The following is a 6,000-nucleotide window of genomic DNA, read 5'->3' on the forward strand; positions in this document are numbered from 1 at the left end:
TATGTTTCCTGCAGGGAGAAGAGGAGTGGAGACGTGCAGAGCAGGTAAGATTGCACCAGAAGAGAACAGCATCTAAACGCCGTCGTTCTCCAAGTCACACACACAGCTGGTGGTGGATTTACCGGGATTAATCCGAAGTACAGTGTCAGAATTGGTTAAGGTTGCCAGTGGAAGCTGTGACACAGTGGTGCCCATGCTGGAAGAAGCCTGCTACCGACCCATGCCAGGGGACTGGCACACCACTGACAGGCAATGTTAATAGTGCACTTATTTTGTTTTGGTTCTGCCTCCGAGCAAAATAGATCATCTGCAGTGTAGCTAATGTGATGTCCAGTGATCTATGAACAAACAGTTGATGCATCATGCATTTATCATCTGTTTTTCTGCTGATGAGTAATACAAATAGATCATGTTTACACAGTGTTATCTCACTCCTGTGTTTCCAATATAATTCTGTGCTTGATGTAAATCAAAAGGTTCCTGCTCCTCTTTTAAGAATATTTTTGTTCATCATCATTGGTGACTTCTGTTACAGACTGGACTACCTCCCACACAATTTGCACCCTCTGAGATGTGCTTAAATGTGCTGCTAATTGTAAAGTTGTGAGAGGCATGAAATGTACAATAAGGTGCTGTCCTTGCATGGACAGTGAGCAGTTCATGGAACCAGCTATATCAGGCTTAAAATGTTGGGAAATGACGAAAGCTGTCTCCAAGAAACATCTTCCAACACAGCTCATTGTACCATACCATACCGTAGTCATTGCATGTATTGTGTGTTCACCTCTGTGGGATTGTAAGAAAGGGGAGGCAAAGTATAATAACTATGTCGTAAGAACTTGCATTTATAAAGTGCCTTTAATATTGGTAGGATATCCCAAATAGCTTCACTAATGAACTACTTTTGAAACGCAGACACTGCTATTACGTTGACAGATGTGGCAGCCAACTAGTTCATTGCAAGGATCCACATTCCGAGCAATGGGAATTGTTTTATATTTACTTGTCACGTGGCTGTTGTTGGCAAAGGCACATACAATGCCCATCAACGCATCACCTGGGAACATGGTGGTGGGTGGATCTTTTATTAGAGAAGTCCAAGTGATATTATTAGGCATTAGTTTCTAGGATTTGACCCAGCACTAATGTAAATATTCTTGGGTTTTCATGGCTGTTCTTGAAAATAAAGTTGCAAGCAAGAAAAAGAGAATTTCACAGAAAGGCTTCTTGTGTGTGCCAGGGCTTTGAATTGTTTGGCTCTGTGGGTAGCCATGATGAGCAATAATACAATGTAAAATATGTGCCTTAGGATGGCCCTGCTGTAAATGTCCAACTGTTTCCCAACAACACTTAGTGCTGTGCATGTTTACTCTAAGCTGAACAAAGCAACCATGTGGATTTACTTTGTTAGCTGTAGGCACTACTTCCTCTGTTGTTTCCGTGCTATTCTGTGCTCAAGTAACAAAGAACAGAGGTGCCTCCTCCTACGAATCATAGTGGTTTCTCTCCATAGAGGAGAGGGCTCTGGTGTGGTAAATAAATCAAATTGTCTCAGACGCCGGCAACTCTAACCAGCTGTCATCGTTTCAGTATATAAAATTGTTAATAAAATGAATGTGGAATCAGAATATGCACTAGTAATGATCCCCTACAAGCCACACTTTAATCCTGTTAATCAAATAGTTCCCTGACCTAATCTGTTGAATTCCTAATACCAGGCCTAAAGCTGGGAGTTAATGTAAGAGTGACCCTGGTTTCTCCAGCTTATCCAATTGGTCCTTCGGGATTCAGCTCCACACATGGGGTTAAAAATCAACCTGATATTTCTATGCATGTGATCTTGGACCATGATTACTGTCTATAGATTCCTAGTCAATGTTAAATGATGTTGATGTTCTGCCATTTCATCCTGAACTGGAGCAGAACCACTGCAAACTGAAAGGTTCTACCACCTTGAAGGAGAGTTGCATCTGGTCCTGATAAAATGAGAACACAACATCTCAGGATCTGTATCCCACTTTGTCTCTCAGTAATCACTTGTCCTGAACTAGTTAACAATTGTTTCTACCAGGCTATTGCATTTGCCTTCCTGAGGCCCTGCCAGTTTCCTCCTTCAATTCCATCACCACCTTCTCAATGCCTGAAAATCCCATCTGCCACAGTTGCAATGTTCAGCAAATTTTGTTTGGTTCTGATTATTCACAATACTTGGAGAGAGAGTAATTTTACAATGCTAGATTTTTTTTGTGTGTTTCTCAATTATTTCAAGCCCGAAAAATTAGAGAAATTTGAATCTCTTGGCTTGTCTTTTTGCACAAATATTGGGTGATACTGTGGTGGAATCTGCAAATATTCAGCATGATAAGCCTTTGGGCATTTTTCCAACCAAGTGGCCCTTTTGCCCACCTAAGTCACACAACAGAAATATGGGTGATGTTGCATGCACTGTTACATTATGCGCTGCCAATGGACAAGCCTTTTGAGGCAAAGTTCCAAATGCTCCTTGGAGCTCCAATTTAAGATGGGGCTAGAGTCTCGACAGGTCATAGTCTTGTGGCCCAGATCCTCAGAATGGCAGCGAGCTGGCAGTTATATCACAGTGTCAGCCAGGACACAGCTCCTGGTCACAAAGTTGTGTGTTCAAGTTGACATCAGAGACTTAAGCAGATAAATCCAGGCTGACTCACAGAATCATACATCAGGGAAACAGGCCCTTTGACCCAACTGGTCCATGCTGACCAAGATTCCTGTCTAAGCTGGTCCCATTTGCCCGTGTTTAACCCATATCCCTCTCAACCTGACTGTCCTGGTACAATGAGAAAATGCTACACTGCAGATAAGAAAGAAGAAATAGAAGCAGAAGTAGGTCATTTGGCCCATCGTGCCTGCTGCTACATCATTAAATAAAATGATGGGTGATCTTTTTCTTCAGCACCACTTCCATGCACTAACCCCATATCTCTTGATTCCCTGACAGCCAATGAGATGTTAAAGCAAGGCTGTGTTTGCTTTCTCAGGTGCTAAAAGAATCCCATGATGTTATTTTGGAAGAAGATCAACAGTAACCTCCACTGCCCTACTCATTCTATCCCTCAGCCATCATCTGAAACCAGATTATTTGTCACATAGCTGTTTCTGGATCTTGCTGTGTGCAATTGGCAACCATATTCCCTACTTGGCAACTCAAACATACCTCACTGGCTATAAAGCTAATTGGGATGCCATATGGCAAAAGGCTGCTATATAAATGCAATCTTTCTAAATATATTTGGAACCTTGAATGTTGTGAAACCTCCCAGGGTGCTTCATGCTGGGAAAACAGAGCAACATGACTCTGGTGCTTCAATCAAAGAGTTGAGCTTCTACAGCACAAATATGCAGTTCTCCATTATATCCTTGTCATTCTATGATTAGTTGATCTGGGCTTCCAATCCTAGCTACAAGTAGACTTACTCTGTAATTCATTGGGACTAGTACAGGAGGTTTTAGACATAGGATTTTGTTTTCAGTCTTTCCATTAACCTAATATTGCCAGTGCCTATCATGTACAGGATCACCAAGAAGACCCAGAGCATGGGAACTCTTAACAAGGCAACCCTCACTCTCACCCCAAGCCTTTAACACTACTGGCCTAGATTATACAGTGGAATTTCATAGCCAGAGGTTTTTTCTTATTTTCTCAGTATACTCACTGCTGTAAACAAAAGGTCCTTGTAAAGTTAGTCTATGAATAGGCCTTTCGTTTGAATTGGCTTACTGAGTCAAAGCCAAAGTCGAGTTTATTGTGATATGCACAAGTATAAGTACGCACAGGTGCAATCAAAAGCTTACTTGCAGCTGCATCAAAGGCACATAGTATTAGAAACACAACATGCACAAGAAAAACACAAATTAAACATAAATTATACAAGAAAGAACACAATTAGAACAAAATAAAGCAAAGTCCATTGTGGTGCAGAGTGGTAAAAGTGATCATAGTGTTGCTATACTGAGATAGTGATTAAGGTTGTGCAAGTTGGTTTAAGAACCAAATGTTGAAGGGAAATAGCTGTTCTTGAACTTGGTGGTGTGGGACTTCAGGCTTCTGTACCTCCTGCCCGATGGTAGCTGTGAGAAGATGGCATGGCCTGGATGGTGAGGATCTTTGATGATAGATGTTGCTTTCTTGAGGCAGCACATCATGTAGATACTTTCGATGGTGGGGAGGGATGTACCGAAGATGTATTGGGCTGAGTCCACTAGTCTCTGCAGTTTATTAGGTTCCTGCACATTTGAATTGCTATACTAGACCATGATGCAACCAGTCAGGACATCCACTGAAGTTTGTTGGAGAATTCAGTGATATGCTGAACCTCCTTAACCTTCTAAGAAAGTAAAGACGCTGGCATACCTTCCTTGTGATTGAGCTGACAAAAACCCATGTGAAAATGCCCTCCAGCACTGATTCTGCCAGGATTTGTGGGTTCAGCAAATTCTCCTGGCCCATACATAGAGAAAATCAGTGGCTTAACCACCACGAAAAGCTGAGACACAAGAGACTGCAGATGCTGAAATCTGGAAGAAAAGACTTTCAGGTCAAGAGGTCCAGACGAAGGGTCTCAACCCAAAATATCGACTGTCCATTTCCCTCCACAGATGCTGCCTGATCTGCTGAGTTCCTCCAGCAGCTGTTTTTTTTTTGCACCTTGAAAAGTTGCTCAAGCCATTCTGATGCATTTGATTGTCCAATTGACCACCTCCTGTAAAGAAACTGATTTCTCTGGGCATCCTCCGTGAGCCACCTTTTACATCTGCACAAGTGTAGCGACCTCCATGTCTGCTGTGATGGGCTAGTGGAAATCCTTGGCATGAAGAGCACTTATATCTGCTGCTGTCCTTGTAACATTTCCTTTGAAAGACTTGGGCAGTGATTTCACCCTCTATTGCCCAACAGGAAATAATGGGGAGCAATACACAAAAGGTGCCAGAGGAACTCAGCAGGCCAGGTAGCATCCATGGAGGGAAATAAACAGTCGAAGTTTCAGGCCAAAACCCTTCATCAGGACTGGAAAGGAAGAGGGCAGAAGATACAGTTTAACTAGAGTGCTGCCATTTTCTGGAGGATTTCAGCAGATTGTCGCTGCCTTTACAGCAGAGATTCTTAAGAGCTTCTGCCTCCCACATTACCCCCAAAAACTTGCTATATAAATGCATGTTTTCAAGTCGTCAAGTTTATTGTCATGTGCACAAGTACAGTGAGGTACAGATACAATGAGAAACTTGCTTTCAGCCGCATCACAGGCACGTAGGTACAGCCAACACACAGAATATGTTATACATAAATTACACATAAAATTGTACTATACAGTGAAAAAAAGAGTGCAAAAGCAAAACCTTGATGCCAAAAAAGACACAATTGAAGACCAGTCCATGGTAGTGCAAGAGGTGGTCCATAGTGTCCCTTGGCTGAGTTAGAGTTAGAGTTAGAGTTCAAGAACGTGATTGTCGTCGGAAAATAGCTGTTCCTAAACCTGGTGGTTTGGGACTTCAGGCTTCCGTACCTGGCGATAGCAGCGAGAAGAGGACATGGCCTGTATGGTAGGCATCCTTGATGATAGTTGTCACCTTCATGAGGTTGTTCCTCCTGTAGATACTGTCAATGGTGGGGAGGGCAGTGCCGCATGGAACATTGGAAGTTGTGAATCCTGCCAAGGGTATTTTACACTGGGAAATCAGAGCAACATGACTGTGGTGTCTCCATCTAACAGATGAGCTTCTACACCACAAATATACAGTTCTCCAGTTTATCATCATTCAGTAATTTGGATGAGAATGCTGCACTGCAGACTAGAAGGAGTTATCATTCTTGCCCTTAAAAGGAACAAGTCAATTATTAGAGAAAGTTCTCTTTGAATAAGGTAATGGACCAAATTGTATCTATTTCTGGACTACAGTGATATCTTCTTTATGGGTCAGCTTGTCTGAGGCTTCTGCATGTGTGCATTGGATCATGAAAATCAG

At 42.4% G+C, this 6,000-nt stretch overlaps 1 protein-coding gene across 1 annotated transcript in view; it reads left to right on the forward strand.

Annotated features, from left to right (window-relative positions):
• Window positions 1-123, forward strand: part of LOC127578287 (potassium voltage-gated channel subfamily C member 2-like) — a 144,409-nt gene extending 144,286 nt beyond the window's left edge. The window contains exon 5 of the mRNA XM_052030114.1: window positions 15-123. The gene's annotated coding sequence lies outside the window, so the exon portion shown is untranslated. The remainder of the gene's footprint in view (window positions 1-14) is intronic.
• The last annotated feature ends 5,877 nt before the right edge of the window (window positions 124-6,000 follow it).

The sequence above is a fragment of the Pristis pectinata genome, chromosome 15 (genome assembly GCF_009764475.1).
Source record: "Pristis pectinata isolate sPriPec2 chromosome 15, sPriPec2.1.pri, whole genome shotgun sequence".
Taxonomy (NCBI): domain Eukaryota; kingdom Metazoa; phylum Chordata; class Chondrichthyes; order Rhinopristiformes; family Pristidae; genus Pristis; species Pristis pectinata.